The sequence below is a fragment of the Rhinopithecus roxellana genome, chromosome 6, assembly GCF_007565055.1.
Source record: "Rhinopithecus roxellana isolate Shanxi Qingling chromosome 6, ASM756505v1, whole genome shotgun sequence".
NCBI classification, from domain to species: domain Eukaryota; kingdom Metazoa; phylum Chordata; class Mammalia; order Primates; family Cercopithecidae; genus Rhinopithecus; species Rhinopithecus roxellana.
The window spans coordinates 66681070-66700604 of NC_044554.1; the positions used below are offsets into that span (position 1 = coordinate 66681070).

General features: G+C 34.7%; 1 protein-coding gene across 10 annotated transcripts in view; it reads left to right on the forward strand.

Annotated features, from left to right (window-relative positions):
* The window catches only part of GRM8 (glutamate metabotropic receptor 8), an 858863-nt gene that overhangs the window by 657640 nt on the left and 181688 nt on the right, over positions 1 to 19535 (forward strand). The window lies entirely within an intron of this gene.

A 19535-nucleotide genomic window follows, 5' to 3' on the forward strand; every position in this document is an offset into this window, starting at 1 on the left:
ACCCTCCAGTTTCTGCTGCAAGATCTCATGTAGTGGTGTAGAAAGAGGCCTGTGGATTAGTGGCCGTGGGTAATTTTTTTTACTAAATTAATGAGTCTTTCTAAGCTTTATTTTTCTCATCATAAAATAGTAAAACTCCCTACTTATCAGGGATGTAAGGATTAAATGGAATAATTTAAGAAGGCTTCTTCATATGGTAGCTGGAACAAAACAGTGAATAGTTTCTCAAAGAAGCTTTCTCATGTGCTCAGCAGAAATGATCTTGCTATTTCTCCCCCAAGGACCATTCTATACCATGCTTACTCCATGTCACGTGCTATTTTTTTTTCTTTATTTTGATTAATAGTATTTGTGTCTTTCTTACCAAATAAATGAAAGCTTCTTGAAGCCACTAACCCTTGCTCATATTTTCTTTTTATTGCACTAAAAATACATGTTATACTAGAGCTTAAGCCAACTTAAATTTATCTTACAGATTTGCAGACTTTTTCTTTGTTTTGGGTTCAGAACAGTAGATGGTCAGTTTAAAAGATTTTATTGAATAGTCACAGATCGTTGCACCAGGGACAAAGAGCAAGTAAATAGCTATAGACTAGAGAACCTCTTAAAAAGTAAAGTATTCCCATTGCTAAGAGAATACTTGAAGAATATGATTCAAAATGAAATATAAGCTGATGTTAACTATGCAGTCTTTTGTCAGTGACCAACGTAGTAGTGTATAAAGCAGGTGATATGACATCTTATGGTGCATTGATACCAATTTTCTTTAAAAAGTGATAATAAAAGTAGAATATGTTGATTCACACTAGAGAATTAAACACCCTCTTGGCTAGAGGTAATTCACTTTTTAATGACTTATTACCGAGCAGTATGTTCTTTCAGTTATTTTGGGTTTGATATGGCAAGAAGGGTAGCAAAATATAATTCAGATGGGACCGCTCTTCTCATGAGCTTTCCCACCTGTATACGCCTGAAATAGAGTGTGAATTCACGAGAGGGGGAGAGAGGAGGAAGGAAGAAGGAAGAGTGGGTAGGAGGGATGGTCCAGAACAGCTACTCTAGTTTCAGAAAATGACAGGGATGGAAGGAGGAGAATAGACATATGTTGTCAAGAAATCCAATCAGATAGCTTTACTCCTGATTTCCTCTAGGCTCAAAAACTGCAGAAAATTTATGTGCACCCACACTAATATATATTCTTCTTTGTCCATACTGACAGAGAGAGATTGGTAATATAAATGCATACTTTTATATATAAATCAATATGCATCAGCATTAAAGTAGTTGATTTCCTCTCAACCATCAATCTAGCTCATTGATATAATTCTACAAAATATACTAGCTTTGTTTTCTCTCAGTTTGAAATAATATTTTATCCTTAGTTATTCTAGTTTATTCTCATAAAACACTCCACCTCCGTCTCTCCCACACATGGCATATGGTATCCAATGACAATCATAAACATCTTGACCTCTCCTTCTTAACGTCTCATAAACTAGAACTCCAGCCATTAATTGCACTAAAGGCTATCATAGGCTCTGATTAATTATATTGCTATGTTATGAAATTATTAAAACATTCTCTTTTTTCTTTATGTATAAAATGTACCCTTTTGATGAGTTAGGCTCTAAGTGAGACTATTGGAAAGATTTCATATCTCACATTCCTTCAACTGCACTATTATGGTCTGTGTGTTTTGGTTATGTGTTAATAGTTTTCTGACACTGGAAATCACAGACCCATTTGAACCACATGGAGTGCTTTTATTTCAAAGGAATTCAGCCTTAAATACAGATGGGCTTGTCTGCATGGTCTAGATGACATTTTTATCACCTGTAATGTTCTTCAGCAAGATGTGGTTAATGATTCTTCACATCATCCAACTAGAGAGTGCTTAGTTGTCGGTCTCATTCACACCACCACTTCTGAGTCTGCCGAACACAAAGTTATTACTGTCAGAATTGGCTAATGAAAATCTAGGTATTGCTACATTATTCATTTAATCGTGATCAGTATTAATCCCAATATTGTCCCCTATTTTAACCTTTGTCATGCTATTTTAGTGTAATTTCACTTTTTGCTTTTTGAAACAGTACCCTTCCTAGACTTGCAGGGAAGAAATGTCCTAACGTTGCCTCGTCTTGCTTGGCTGTGACTCCAGAATGAGCTAGTCCTACTGGAGACTGGCTGCCAGCAGTGTTATGACCCCTACTAATGGAATGAGAGTGAAAATTAAGAAAACTATCATGAAAGGTACAAAGAAGCCGAGAGATAAGCCTATGGAATTGTCTTCATGTCCCTTCTATTTGCCCCTTTGCACTCTCAAATTACTTCCCTTTGGGCCTTTGGATCCCACACTGCTGGAAATAAATTTAATAAATGGTTGTTAAGCATCTGCTTTGGGTAAGGCACTATGCCATGGGATGGGAGGATACAGCCTTACCTTTTACAGTTTATGATCTCATATGTACTATGTGGTCAGTAGATGCACTTTCATGCAAAATAAAATAGATGCCCTAAAGAGAGATGCAAGCAAAGTGTTACAGTTACTTCCGAATGGCAGGAAAAGAGCATGCCAAGGAGGTGGCATCTGGACAAGCACTTGAAAGAAGATTCAGAGTTTCATAGCAGAAGAAAAGACAGATACGCATTTTAAGTTGTTTGAAGTGCTTGAGCAATTTTGGGAGAGTGGATGTCCCTGGGGAAGCCAGCAAGTATCTCGAGTGGGCCATGTGGCTAGAGTAGATTGTGTGGTGAGATTCAGTGGCACGTGAGGTGGAAAATGCCGTGAGGCCAAAGTAGAGTACACAAGTGGCAGCAGGGATGCCCAGAAGGCCAGTGAAACATGACTGATCTATATTGTATTGATAGCCAGGAAGCCTCAGAGGTTTTTTTTAGCAATATGATTCAACTAATGCCTCAGAGCCATCACTCTGGTCAATGGAGAACCACAGAGACCACAGAAAGCTTGTGTTAGGTAAGTTTACAAGGCCCACAGTCAAAGGAAAGATACATGGGACAACTCACAGAAATTACTTGGTGAAGAACCTGGTACAGTATATTCAGGGAAAGAATGAGTGGCTCCAGGGTGTCTAGACAGGGATGTTTCTGACTTGTTCTGTAGTGCCCTAGCACCTATAAATACACCTAAGAAGCAAGACAGAATAAGTTACGGAACAGGCAAATGTTATCGTCGGCACATCCTAGTGATTTATACTTGACAATTGCTTTTTACCCTGCTGGCCCTCTCTATGGTGCTCCATTCCATTCTCTAGTGACTTCTGGCTGACATACAATACATATCCACCCAGCACCCCTTTCCAATAATCTAGGCTGCCTTTCTAAATAAACCTACTTGTCTATATGCCCCACCCTATCAGAATCCTGCACTGAGTTAATGAACAGATAAAGTTGTCTGTGCTAATATATGAACAAATTAGTGGGTTAACTTCCCAAATAATTCTTTTGCATTTTATATATAATCTTCTGTCAATCCAAATAGTTATACTAATAGTAGGAATTTATCTGCCTTGCGTCAGAGCAGTAGAAAGATATCTGGAGGCTTCTATATAATACAAGATGCTTCCTTCTTTTTGTGGGATAGAGCTGGTTTTTTCTAGAAACACAATGAGGGAAAGGAAAAGTGTTATTAAAATTAATCAGTGCTACTTAGGCAACCCAGTTTACAAAACTAAACAAAAAATATATTTTAGCACCTGATAAAAGTTTATTTTAAAAATATAAATGTATCTTATTTAAAAAAATGATATCACGCCCATGTTACAGAAAAGTGTGGTATGGTATATTATTTTTATTTTTTTTCAAAATATACTTTCATCATGAAAAAGTGTCGGTTTAAACAAACTTCAGGAGATAGGAGGAATGGGAGATTAATATTATCACTACTAACAATGACCTATTTTTTGTGAAGATTTTTCATTTCTTTCACAGGTGATCTCATATATATTTGTATCATCTACCTTCAGGGGAATAATTGTTCATGTTGGGCACTTCTAAAATACAGAAATCATGATCCCTTCTGCTGAAATGCAGCTACCTTAGGGGCAGATGGTCATGATCACTCGAAAGGCCACAGACTGATTTGTAAACAGATTAAGCACAGAAGGGACACAGATTATGAGAAACTTCAAGGGACTTCGAGGTAGCGAGAACATAATTACTCAAATTAAATTTGGCCTACACAACAGGCTAATACTTCTTTTATAGCCACATGTTTCAGGACGACATTAATGTTCTACACTGTAATATTTTGTGCAAGGAGAAATAAGTATTTTTCAACAGAGCAACAATGTCTAAGCCATTTTTGTATTTGCTTTTGGGTTGTTATCTGGAGATGTCCAGAACCATTACTTACTTACTTATTTATTTATTTAACTTCTTTATTTTTTAATTATAGTAACATGTACATAACAAATATGTCATTTTAATTATTTTTGAGCTTGGTGATGTTAAGTACATTCACATTATTGAACAACCATCACCACTACTCATCTCCAGAACAAGAGTCCGTATTTTTGTTCCATTGTCATTTTTGTTTATGTGATTCTGTATACTTAAAGAAATATGGTTTTCTTTTATTTTCTTATTTTGCCTACCATATCCTTCCCTTGTACCCAAATTTTATGACTATTTCAAAAATAGATTTTTAATTCAAAGTGTGTTTTTTTCTCAAGAAGATAAACCATACTCTCCAGCAACTGGGAACTAACATCCCAATGTGAAAAACACAGGAAATGGGAAATGTTTGGCCTCTCCAGGATTGTGGTTGCTACTGCTGTAAATGTGAGTTCATTATAATTATGGAAAATCCTAGCCAACAGTATTTGAGTTGACATTCTCATGCTTCAGGGTAACTCCACAGAGGCTACTTTAAGAGGACCAATATTCTCTCTTGTTTGAGAGGTAGAAGCATGACTTCTATAATTTTAATTCTTCCAAGTGGTTTTAAAATTCACTTACTAAGCCAGTACATACCCATCTTTATATTTTCTGTGTTGTACATACATATGCACTGATAGAGAAAGCTGCACGCCCCACCTACTTGAGCATGGACTAGGTCAGTGAGTAAACTAACATGTTACTCTGGGAAATAATTTTGGAGGGGAGATCTATTGTGTAGAGAAGATGGAACACAATGTAATCAGTCTTTCTATTCATTCCATAAACCACAATAAAATATCACCAGTAAACTTTTTGGTGTCATGACTCCTTTGAGCTTTAAATTAATTATTCTCTCCAGGATAATGCATTTTCACATGCATGCTAGCATTTTTAATTGGATACTGGACCTCAGGTAATAGTTTTCGTTTGTTGATATACAAACAATGAACTTGATAGTGGGCCAATAAAGTGTTATTTTGTTCCTCCTCTCCAATGAGATAATTTGATCATTTGTTTTTATAAGGTAACATTGCAAATTATCCTTAAATGTGGCATAGCTATTTTAATAACATCATTGCTATTGAGATGATGAAGAACTTTAGAAATTCATGCAACAAAAGTTAAATAAAATGAAAAATGAACCTAAATAAATATAGATAAGTTATATATTATTGAAAGATAAAATGTCACAAGGCATCCAGTTTACTAAAGGCACTTTCAATTATTGTACATTTGTTATTTTTTAAAAAATTCTCATTTTGTGTTTGAATTTAGTTAGGGTATAAGAACAAATTAACTAATGAGATAACTTACAGACTTAGATGAATTTCTACAAGCTTTCAGTTGACAGAAAAAAAAAAACTAGAAGTGTGGTTTCTGATTTTGTTTTTCCTTCAGATAAAAGGGGCTTGCAGAATCTTCTTTTGTATCGTTGATCCTCTGTATCCATGGATTCTTCATCTGTAGATTCAAAAAACCATGGATGGAAAATATTTTTTAAAAAATTGCATTTGTGTTGAACATGTACAGACATTTTTATTGTCATTATTCCCTATACAATACAATGTAACAGCTATTTACATAATATTTACCTTGTATTAGGTAAAAGTAATTTAGAGTTAATTTAAAGTATACAGGAGGATGTACATAGGTTATATGCCACTTTATATCAGGAACTTGAGTGTCCTTGGATTTTGGTATCCATGGGAGGTCCAGGAACCAAGCCTCTCTGGACCCCAAGGAAAAACTTTACATATTATATACACTATTCTCCTATGCTGTTCTTATAATTTAAAAACACGAAAATATATTTTATGTAAGTTTCTGAGAGATTTTTAGTCATAAAGCTAAATGCTTCTATAAACTTCAGAAAGCCCAATTCCAAAAGGCATTTAAATCAGAATGCATAAGCATTTAGCAGTTTCAAAGGAAGAAAAATATAGCTTCATAAAAATTCCAAAGAATATTTTTATTTTCAGACATTTTGGAACGTGTAAAATATTCCCTTATGAATTGAAAAAATACATATATGTGGAATGCCAGCTCCATTTACCTGTAATATCAACTTTCTAGTAGAAGAATGTTTGTGGTTTCAGTGGTAAATTTATGATGTGTAAATGCTTGTGTGTATTTAGGAAATCTAATATTGTTTCAATAAAGTGGTAAATTTATTATCTCATCATAAATTCATGGTTGAGCTGCACCACATTATAGTCCTTTAACAAGCGTGTCTGTGATCTGAGTGGCAGCCAGCACAAAGCAAGGGATCAGGTTTCCTCTCCCAAGTAAGGTAAAGAACAGGTATACCACCTGTGTTATGCATTTGGATAGGCAATTTTGCCTACCCATGCTAATTCCAGTAATGTACCAGAGTTCTTAGGGAAAGGTAGTTCAAAAATATGAGACTCATAACAGGAATTAAAAAAACTCCTCAGAGTATGTAGTGTAAAAATTGTATTTCTGAAAGAATACATTTTGTGATGCACCCAAATTTTAATTTTATTCTCAGGAACAAATAACTGCATTAAAACTCTATAAACTTAGACTTGAACAGAAGGCAGCAATACTCAAAGTATGAGTTTAATGTTCTTAATTAATATATATTTTTAGAGTTAGTTGGATTCAGTTGATCAATTTTTCAATTAGACAAGTATAGAGGGAAATGCAGAAAGTTGATATTAGTCACCAATATGAGCATAAATAGCTATAAGGCATTAACTCTTTTCAAATGGGAATTCATGTTGACAAAAATGAAATGTCAACTTGTTTATTTTTTATATACTCTTGATCAAATCAATGGGCAAGGAAAGATAAAATTAGCTTTTTGAATTAATTAGTTGTTGGCTGAACAACATTTTTGACTTATTCTACTTTCATAGACGTGGCACTGAGGGAGGGAGACTGTAACAATTATTGACAACATAGCACTTTTTAAAATGTTTTATCGTTTAATTCTCTAGCCCAGTCTATGATGTGGGTGACATTCACTCTTTGGATGGTTGTCTAGTCATGACCCTCATGGAGATTATTTAACATTTTATCGTTAAAAGTAGACATTAACATCGCTGCTTTGGAGATGAAATCACTGAAATCTCAGCTATTGTCTTAAGTAAAGTCTAGACTTATATTTCCGTGTACTTATAATGTCTGCAAATAAGGACTCAATAAACATTTGATATTAGTAATGATTTCAGTTGAGGTGATGAAAATGTACAATCCCCCTGAAAGGTGGGGGGAAGAAGGAAGGCAGGAAGGCCAGGGGGAGAAGGCCAGCAGGGGTGTGTTTCTAGGTGTGTTAGAGGACTGGACTATGTTAGAAAGCGCTCTGGTACGCCAATTTTGAGCTTGCAGCCAGTAGCAAATCTGAGCAAACCCCAGATACTATAGGAGTTTAAGATAACATTGAGATTGAATAGTCTCGAGCTGAGTTTCGCAATGCAAAGGAAACAAGGAAAATGAGAAACCAAGTTTCCCTTGCCTGTGGGGTCAGGAAACCTATGCAGTTGATGAATGAGAAGGGGAAATACGGCAAAGCCCAGAGAAATCCACAAGGTGGGGTCAGATCTTCCCCATGACTTATTTTATGTGGCACTGCAGGACTTCAATATGGGAATGCTAGGGCCACTTAACAGGACAACTGATGATGGCCTGGGGTAGAACTGACTTTTTATTTTTGTAGATACATCTAAAAGCCACTTTAAAACACTTCTAATCAATCTTAATTCCTTCATTTTTTAAATTCAGTGTGTTTCCATATAAAAGAACTTTAAAACGGCAATAGGATATTTCCTCTAATGATCATGAATAATAACCTCCTTCTCCTTTTAAATGAAGCCAAGAAATTTATTCCTAATTTAAACTAAATTCTATGTAGCCTTCTTCTGTAAACTATAACTAATATACTAATAAAATCTATAAAATTACATTGAAAGCATAGCTGTTTTAAGATAAAATAGGCATTCTTTCATATACTTGTGATATACTAAAAATATGAGAGTGCTCTCTTTTAATTTGCATTAAAACTAAACTGAATTAATTATAAAGTAGAGACTTAAATTCTTGATTAATATGAACACTCTATGTACCAAATAGTTATTAAATGGAAGAGGTTATTTTAGCATGCAAAAGCTGTATTTTTGGATATGGATTTAATTCCTTGTGCTTTTCAAAAAGACAGATATGTTTTTAATTATTTAAAAGTCTTCAACATTTAAGATTAAATGATATGAGAATATCAGTGTCATGAAAACTGTTTCAATCATTTGTTTTAGTACAACAATTGTTTTCATTTTAATCAAAAAGATTTTGTTCTCCAAGTGCTCCAAGTAGCTTATATCTATATACACAGACCAAGGGCGAATAATATCAAGATCTTCAGGAGCATTGATGCTAGTGCCCATCAATTGTTGAACACACACATTTCCTTTTTTTTTTTTTTTTTTGGTACTAACATCTTTCAGACAAAACTACATGAATATTATTGGGGATCTTCTCAGTTCAAGTCTGGCCAACTTGAACTGGACTCATTGGTGAACTGTAATTTGTTTGTTTGTTTGTTTTTTACAGAACCAGAGTAATGGAACTAGGCTCTTCCACATTTCTTCTCAACTTTATGTGGGGAAACACTGTGGTCAGCAGATTCTGAGAGCTACTTCTATCTGCTAAAATTTGCATATATTAGCCATTGATACGATGTGTATTGTTTACCAAAATATACCTTTTCTTATTTTATTCTTTCAGGTCTTCCATCTTTTCAATATTTAAATAAAAGATTTTTAATGTCTTTTTAACAAAAATAAGATGATTATTACAGGAAATAAAATAAAAGTTTAGTTTAGTTTACATTTTACTAACAAAAATAATTTAATTTTGGTGCTTAAGTTTAAAAAATATGTATCTATATCATGCTCTCCCTCCTCCTATCCTCTACCATCTGACAGGCCCCAGTGTGTGTTGTTCCCCCATGTCTCCATAGGTTCCCATCATTCAGCTTCTACCTATGAGTAAGAACATGCAGTATTTGATATTCTGTTCCTGCGTTAGTTTGTTGAGGATAATGGCTTCCAGCTCCATCCATGTCCCTGCAAAGGACATCATCCTTTCCTTTTTATGGCTGAGTAGTATTCCATGGTGTATACATACCACATTTTCTTTATCCAGCCTATTAGTGATGTGTATTTAGGTTGATTCCATGACTTTGTTATTGTGAATTGTGTTGCAATGAACATATGTATGTATGTATGTATCTTTATAACAGAATGATTTATATTCCTTTCAGTATATACTGAGTAATGGGATTGCTGGGTCAAATAGTATTTCTGGTTTTAAATCTTTGAGGAATCACCAAACTGTCTTCCACAGTGGGTGAATTAATTTACATTCCCACCAACAGTGTACAAGTGTTCCTATTCCTCCACAACCTCACAAGCATCTGTTATTTCTTGACTTTTTAATGATCATCATTCTGACTGGCATGAGATAGTATCTCCTTGTGGTTTTGATTTGCATTTCTCTAATGATCAGTGATGTTGAGCTTTCTTTCATATGTGTGTTGGCTGCACACATGTCTTTTTTCGAGAAGAGTCTGTTTCTATTCTTTGCCCACTTTTTAATGGGCTTATTTGTTTTTTCTTATAAATTTTCCTAAGTTTCTTGTAGATTCTGGCCGTCAGACCTTTGTCAGATGGATAGATTGCAAACATTTTCTCCCATTCTGTGGGTTGTCTGCTTGCTCTGATGATAGTTTTGTTTGCTGTGCAGAAGCTCTTTAGTATAATTAGATCCAATTTGTCAATTTTTCCTTTTGATGCAATTGTTTTTGGTGATTTAATCATAAAATCTTTGCCCATGCCTATGTCCTGAATGGTATTGCCTAGATTTTCTTCTAGGGTTTTATAGTTTTGGGTTTTACATGTAAGTCTTTAATCCATCTTGAGTTAATTTTTGTATAAGGTGTAAAAAAGGGATCCAGTTTCAATTTTTTTGCATATGGCTAGCCAGTTCTCCCAGCACCATTTATTAAATCAGGAGTCCTACTACCATTGCTTGTTTTTGTCAGGTTTGTTGAAGATCAGGTGGTTGTAAATGTGAGGTTTTATTTCTGAGTCTCTATTCTGTTATATTGGTCTATGTACCTACTTTTTTGTACCAGTGCCATGCTGTTTTGGCTACTGTAGCCTTATAGTATAGTTTGAAGTCAGGTAGCATGATGCCTCTAGCTTTGTTACTTTTTCTTATGATTGTCTTTGCTATGTGAGCTCTTTTTTGTTTTTAATATCAATTTTAAAATAGTTTTTTTTTTCTAATTCTGTGAAGAGTATCATTGATAGTTTAATGGGAATAGCATTGAATCTATAAATTGCTTTGGGCAGTATGGCCATTTTTATGATACTGTTTCTTCCTATCCATGAGCAAGAAATGAGTTTCCATTTGTTTGTGTCATCTCTAATTTCTTTGGGCAGTGGTTTGTAGTTCTCCTTGAAGAGGTCCTTCACTTCCCTAGTTAGCTATATTCCTAGGTATTTTATTATTTTTATGGCAGTTGTGAAAGGGAGTTCATTCATGATTTGGCTCTTGGCTTGCCTGTTGGTGTATAGAGATGCTAGTGATTTTTGCACATCCATTTTGTATCCTGAGACTTTGCAGAAGTGGTTTATCAACATAAGAATCTTTTAGAGATTATGGGGTTTTCTATACTAGATATAGGATCATGTCATCTGCAAACAAAGATAATTTGACTTCATCTCTTCCTATTTGAATACCCTTTTTGTTTTTGTTTTTTTTTTTTTCTTTTGCCTGATTGCCCTGGCCAGAACTTCTAATACTGTGTGGAGTAGGAATGGTAAGAGAGGGCATCCTTGTCTTGTGCCAGTATTCAAGGGTAATGCTTTCAGCTTTTGCCCATTCAATATGATATTGACTGTGTGAGTTTGTAGTCTATAGGTCTTAATTTTTTGAGGTATATTCCTTCAATACCTAGTTTATTGAGAGTTTTTAACATGAAGGATGTTGAATTTTATCGAATGCCTTTTCTGCATCCATTGAGATAATCATATGATTTTTGTCTTTAGTTCTGTGTACATGAATCACATTTGTTGACTTGTATATGTTGAACCAAAGCATCTTGGGGATGAAGTCTACTTGATCATCCTTGATAAGCTTTTTGGTGTGCTGCTGGATTTGGTTTGCTAGTATTTTGTTGAGTGTTTTTCCATTGATGTTCATCAAGGATATTGGCCTGAAGTTTTTTGTTGTTGTTGTATCTCTGCTAGGTTTTGGTATTAGGAAGATGCTGACCTCATTTAATGACTTAGTGAGGAGTCCCTCCTTTTCAATTTTTTGGAATAGTGTCAGAAGGAGTGGTAACAGCTCTTCTTTGTACCTCTGGTAGAATTCAGTTGCTAATCTGTATGGTCCTGGACTTTTTGTGGTTGGTAGGCTATTTATTACTGCCTCCATTTCAGACTTGTTATTGGTCTATTCAGGGATTCAATTTCTTCCTGGTCAATAAAACCTTTAATTCTCTAAATTTTCCTCTGGTGACAGCTTTGGTCACATTCTTTAGGTGTTTTAATATATTATTATCTCTGAAATAGTACTCTATGATTTTAATGTTTTTTTTTTTTTCTTTGACTAATTAAATAAAATAAATGCTTAGTTTCTTGTTCTAAATCTTTGGAGGCTATTGTTTTTTTCCCTACTTGGTGTTGTTTTAACTTTTTAATCTTTTAAGGCTTTTGTTAAGAATTTTGTGTTTTATCACAATGGTCAGAGAATATGAACTAAGATTTCAAAATCCTGATTGTCAGCATTTCATTTTGGCAGAAAATAGTATTTTTGTAAATGTTTTAGATACATTTGAAAAGAAAATATATTAATTAATAATTATTGTTTTCATCAGTTTGATAGGCAAGCTTCTGAAAGGATTATGCTAAAGTCAGACCATGCTTTGTTTTTTAATTGATGGCAATTTAAAAATATATTTCACTATGTCTTTATTCTCCACATTGTTATGCATGCTGTGTAGAATAGAAACACCTCATATCACCATAGTAACATAGACAATTCACATTTATCACAGTGGCCTAATATTCATTGGCAGTTCATGTAATTACAGAAAATCAGGTCCATTATAAATAAATTATCTGCTATCTTTTTAAGTTAAATCCATAAATTATTGTCAGAGATGAGTAGATCTCTCCTAGTTTGATATTGTTTTCATTTCTTTAGACACTTTGGCATCTGTTCCTGTAAAGTCCTGCGTAGTTGATTGGCTCACTGTAATTCTGCAAATATTAAGAAAATATTAATTGTAAAATACATGGAAAGACTGTACCTTATTCAAACAATAAATTATTAGTAAGGCATGCATAATCCAAGATGAAAGAACAATTTAAAACTTAGCAAGAAGTGAAATAATGAGTCAACTGGGAAGAGGTGAATTTCAGCCTGATTTTACTCTTTAAAAAGTGTACGAAGTGAAAAAAAAAAAAAAGAATTAAGCTTTTTGGCTTAAAAATGTAATGTGATTCTAATTCCACACAGTTATGGTTTATAAACTGGATATAACAGACAGAAGGTTGACTAATATACAATCTAAAAATATGCAGAAAAGCTGCTTTAGAGAATTGGGTAAAGGCAATTCTGTATGTGACCTAGTTTGTCTGGGTTCATTGACCTCCAGGGAGGATTCATATTCCCCATGGGCACAATAGCAAGGCTAAGTAGCATTCAGTTAATTCACAGAGTTACAAAAAGTTAAAGAATTGTTGTTTAGTATACGCTTTCTCTTCCATAGTTTTAATGTGAATTTTCCCCATTTTTTTAACGTTTGTTATTTGATTTATTATTTCTACCTTTCATTTCCCTCCCTCATTCTTTCATTATCCCTTCCTCTCTTTTTTCCTCCTCCTCCCTCTTCTGCTTTTTTCCCCTCTATTTATTGGCTGTTTGGCTTATGACACATAGTTATCACTGATCCACGCAAAGTGACTTTCATTTATTTATTTAGTTAGTTATTTAAAAATGTAATATGTACCTATGAAAACACTCTTATGTCCCCAAAAGCTAGTATTTTGATAAAAAGCAGTATTTAAGCATGTATTTAAATCATCAACCCATTCTCATTCCTCCTGAATAACCAACAGCACTCCTTTGCCTTTTAAAATGCATTTGTCTTGCATCTGATATATTCTCAAAATGAATGAAAAATTTTTAAATAATTGTTGCACCTTTATAAAATGTATTTTGTATACTTACTTGTTTCATTTAATATATTGCTGAGATTTATCTTTATTTGTGGCCATCTTTGTAGTTCATCCATTTTGACTGCAGTATAATATTCCATTGTGTGAATTTACTATACCATGATTGATTTGTTCACTATCCTGTGGGCATTTAGGGCAATTCAGTTGAGTTATACAAAACTTTCAAGAAAGATATTATTACAAGTTTACTCAAACATTTGCAGGCAATAGGAAAAGTGGGACTAGGCCGGGCACAGTGGCTCACATCTGTAATCTTAGCACTTTGGGAGGCCGAGACAGGCAGATCATGAGGTCAGGAGATCGAGACCATCCTGGCTAACACGGTGAAACCCCATCTCTACTAAAAATACAAAAATAAGCCGGGCATGGTGGCACGTGCCTGTAATCCCAGCTACTCAGGAGGCTGAGGCAGGAGAATCACTTGAACCTGGGAGGTGGAGGTTGAGTGAGCTGAGATCATGCCACTGCACTCCAGCCTGGGTGACAGAGCAAGACTCTGTCTTGAAAAAAGAAAAAAAAAAGAAAAAGAAAAAGAGGGACTATTTTCCCATTTATTCTTTGAGGTCAGTATAACCGGATACTCAAACAAGAAGAACATTAAAAGAAACAAAAATTACAGATCCTTCTCACTCATAAGTATAATGTGAACATTCTAAACAGAATATTAGCAGATCAAATCCAATAGTGAATAAAAATACAAATTATTGAAATCAAGTTGTGTTCACTCCATGTTTCTATAACGTAACATTTGGAAACATAGAAGTATAATTCATTACGGTAACAGATTAAAGGAAAAAAGATTGCTAACATTTAAAATATATTCATGATAAAAATATTGGCCGGGCACGGTGGCTCAAGCCTGTAATCCCAGCACTTTGGGAGGCCAAGACGGGCGGATCACGAGGTCAGGAGATCGAGGCCATCCTGGCTAACATGGTGAAACACTGTCTCTACTAAAAAATACAAAAATCTAGCTGGGCGAGGTGGCGGGCGCCTGTAGTCCCAGCTACTCGGGAGACTGAGGCAGGAGAATGGTGTAAACCCAGGAGGTGGAGCTTGCAGTGAGCTGAGATCCGGCCACTGCACTCCAGCCCGGGCGACAGAGCAAGACTTTGTCTCAAAAAAAAAAAAAAAAAAAAAAAAAAAATTAGTTCATTTAGAATATGAGGGACTTTCTTAAACTGATGAGAAGGGCACATAAAAGGCTTAAATAAATATGATAATAACTGGGGAGGGAGGCATTCTTTTAAAGTTAGAAAAAAATGTAAGAGTGTTCACTATTGCCACTTCATGTTAGCATTGTAGTGAAGGTCCTAGATAGTACAATAAGAAAAGAAGAAAAAAACATTTAGGCTGCAAGAATTGTTAAGGGAGAAATAAAAATGTAAGTGTTTGCAGATAAGTTGATGTTTTCCATAGAAATGAAAAAATCTAGAGATCGATTTTGAGGTATAATAAGAGAATTTGCAGTGGTTTCTCAAACATGAAACTATTGACATTTTGGATAATTTGTTGCTGCAGGGCACTGTCCTGTGCGTTGTGGGATGTTTAGTAGCATCTTTGGCCTCTTCCACTAGTTGCCAATAGCATCACCTTCCCAGTTGTGATTATCAAAAATATCTCCAGACATTGTGCCAAATATCCTCTGAGGGACAAAATCACCTCTAGTTAAGAGCCACTGAGCTCCTTATAAGACTGATACAGAAAAAGTTAGCTGCATTCTGTATACTAGCAGCAAAGTAATATATAATGTAGTTTAAGAAACATTAACAATAATATCAGATAATATTATCTAGGAATAAATATACAAAAATGGTTGGGTGCTATGGAAAGAAAATTATAAAACCATTTTAAGACTTATAAAAGAAGGTCTAAATAATGGAAGCAAGCAATACACATGGATAGGAAGATAATATAAAGATATTAAATCTTTCCCAATTGATTTACAGATTTTATAAATTCTCCAATGATATTCCATATGGTGCTGTTCATGGAAATTATTAAGACAGTTCTACATTTTAAAAATATTTTAATAGAGACAGGGTCTCGCTTTGTTGCTCGGGCTGGTTTCAAATTCCTGGGGTCAAGCGATCCTCCTGCCTTAGTCTCCCAAAATGCTGGGATTACAGGCGTGAGCCACCATGCCAACCAGATTGTTCTACATTTTGTATGGAAAAGTGTAAAGCAAAGAAAAGGTAGAATACTTCTAAGCAAGAAAAATGGAGAATTTGTCATACTGCTTTGTCTTATTATAAAACTTTAGTAATTTATATTGAACATTGGTATTGGGTCAAGGATGGATAAATGGGGGAATGCAATAGGATAGGCCAGAACAAGATCCATTTACAGATCTTAGATATAAAACAGAAGCATTGCTCCAGCCAGTAGGAAAGAGGGGATTATTCAACAAAAAGAACTGAAAAATGGCTATCCATACAGAAAAATAGTGAAATTGTATTTCTACTTCATATCCCATACCTACTATGGTAGGGATATCAACTACAGGTATATTAAATGAAAATGTCAACAGCAAAATTTAAAACCTCTTAGTAAAACATGTAAACTAATAACTTTTAGACTTTGGAGTACAAAAAGAGATTCTTAAAAGCCATGAGAGCGTTCACTATAAAGACTGATAAATATGACTCTTGTAAATCCAGATGGAAAGAGAATCTTTCTTTTTCCACAAACACTGTGGACTAGTTGATGAAAGACCTTTTCCTAGTACAGCAAATTTGAAAACTTTGGGCTATATGTACACACACATACACATTTTTCTCATATTTATAATCATCACTATCAGAGATACAATAATTAATAAAGCACAGTCGTTTGTATAATGGAAGTCATATATATATATTTATATGTAAAGTATTTAATGTCCCCCAGAAGAAATAATAAAGGGCTTCAAGTACATAAGATGAAGAGAGGATTTCTGTTACAGAATGAAAATATATTAGATTTAGGGTATTGTAACATATTTTGGTTTGCTCTCAGATTCATCTTAAGATATATTACCTAATCTTACCTAATTGTTATATGTTCTTTTTTATTTCTTTCCTTTAGCCAAACATTTGATATTTTAATAGTGTCTTTGGTTACTTTTCTTACAAGAGATTTTATTTAAACCTCCCAATTCATCTGCTTCCCTGAGGTGTATATCATGGAATAATGGATCTTTTCCTAGTTTAAAAGTTTAATAAGCTTATTTGAGTACTATAAATGCAATTATAGGTTCTATTTCTATTTCTGAAATCGTGCTATTCATTAATGACAATGACACTTTGCAATCTTAAAGCACCTTTAATCCAAGGATCATAAAGACATTTCCACAGGAGAAATTACTATTGTTAGCTCAGTTTTTTGATAGATCAAGAAGAAGAGTTGGTTCAGAGAATTAGAAATGCCATTCAACTACATTTCTTGTCCTGTCTTTTTTTTTTTTTCTACCACTTTCAACCTGAAATTGGGCACACATTTTTAATACCTCTATATTTGTTTTTTATGGAAACAAATTGTGTATTTTAGCCAAGGTAAATAAACATGGATACTTATCCAGTGCAATTATGAAGAATGATTACACTTTCTCAAGTCCATGTTATATTATATATATCCACATTGAAGTGATGAATATTAACTCTTAAGGAGAATCTGAAACAAGTTGTTAATCCATGCCAGTGTCTGATACTCACTCTACACTATTCTTGAAGCTTTATAATGTGACGTGAAGTTAAACATTTATTTCCAGATTTAATATGATTTCAATTATTCATTTAATAACTGTTCATTGAGAACTCACTAGTTACTTGAATGTTATGGGTGTCTGCTGGAAGAAATAGACTGACAATCTGTAATGACTTAAACAGAATAGAAGTTTTTTTATACTCACACAATTATGCTAAAGGGATGGTAGATTAACAGGTTAGTAGCGTGGATCTTCATGCCCTCACTACTGGAATCCAGCCTAATGTAAGTTCTGTCATTTTTAACATGTAGATGCTCAAAGTGTCCAGCATGACATTTTCATTCTAGTCAGCCAGGAAGAGAAAAGACCATAGAAGACCACTTAGGGGGTTTTAATGCACTTCTAAGTAGTCCGTATTACGTGTGCTCACATTTGATTGTCTGTAACTAGTAATTTGGCCATGCCTAAATGCAAGGAAGACTGGAAAGGGGTAGCCTAGCTATGTGCCCAGGAAAAAGATAATATGTATTTGGATACTCATCCAATAGTCTGAACTATATATATGATGGAGAATGTGATAGAAATATTTTCGACAATCACAAGCATATCATCCAATGATTTATATCGATCAGTTAAATAAATCATACATTTTTAGATATTTAAAAGTACTATGAAGGCAATAATGTGTGTAATAGTGAATGACAGGGATAGGAATCAGGCTAAGTTAGATATGGTGATCTGGCAAGCCTCTCTTGATATTTGGGGTGGGATATGAGTGATGAAAGAAGCAATCAGAAGACCGAGTCGGGAAGAACACTGGAAAGAGAAAACAGAAAACAGAAAATCCCTGAGAGAACAACCTTCATGTGCTTGCAAACAGAAAGAAGACCAGGTTGAAAGGAGTATAGAAAATGAGCAAGATCAGATAAATAAGAGACTTAAAGGCCATGACAAGCCTTTGTATTTTATTATAAGTGAAATGGGAAGCCATTGAAGGATATCAAGAAGAGTGATAGTATTTAATTTGTGTTTCACTGTCATTCTGACTGCAGGGTAGAGAGTGGATTATTGTTCAGTGTGAATGCAGGATACATGCTAAGAGTTCAGGGAGAGGTTATAGTAGCAAAGACAAGGTTAATGGAAGAGGGGGTAAAAAGAATGGGCAAATTCTAGAAATGTCCTGAAGATAGAACCTGTCCATGCATTAGATGTAAGCTTTTCTGAGCAACGGGTGGGAACAGGTTCTCTCTCTGTCACCCAGGCTGGAGTGCAGTGGTGCTATCACAGCTCACTGCAGCCTCCACTTCCTGGACTCAAGCCATCCTCCCAACTCAGCCTCTTAAGTAGCTGGGATTACAGGTGTGTGCCAGCATGCCTGGCCTAGATGTGGGTCTTGTTTGTTTTTACCTCTGGAGCAGCTTAGATTTTATTTTAGGATCTGGTCTCCAGATCTGGCATCCACTGAGTCACACGTCAGTCTTTGGTTGGTCCACATGCATTTAGGAAAGAAATGAGTGAAGGGGGAGTTCAGTCCAGTTGAAGAGGAGGCCAGATGAGAAAGGCTCAGCAGTGGGCCTTCATCCCCAGTGAACGGAGTGTTGGAGCGAGGGAGCAGTGGCTGCTCAAATAATCTGCCTTTTAGACCTGTATTGTTTTAATATGGTCAGCACTAACCATGTGGGTGTTGAGCACTTGAAACAGGGCTAATCTGAATTGTGATAAGCTGTAGTATAAAGTATACGTAAGATTTTGAAGACTTAGGAAAAAAGTGTATAAAGTACCTCAATATTTTTATATTGATTATATTTTGACATTATATTTTTCATATGTTAGTTTACATAAAGCATATTAAAATTAGCATCACCATTAAAAAATTTAGGCTTTTTAAGAAAATAATTTACATTTACAGAAAAACTGAATGTAGAGTACAATTTCTATATTACACCCCTCCACACACACAGTTTCCCCAACTGTCAAGATCTTGTATGAATGTGGTACATGTATGAAAGCTAATAGATCAACATGATACATCATTATTAACTGAAGTCCTTAGTTTACATTAAGATTTAGTCCTGTGTGTTGCTATAGATGTGGGTATTAAAGTAGGTTTTGAATTGATTGAATGGATGGACAGTAATCAGCGGCTTACTAAGTGGGGAGGACTGTCTGAAGAACATGTTTGT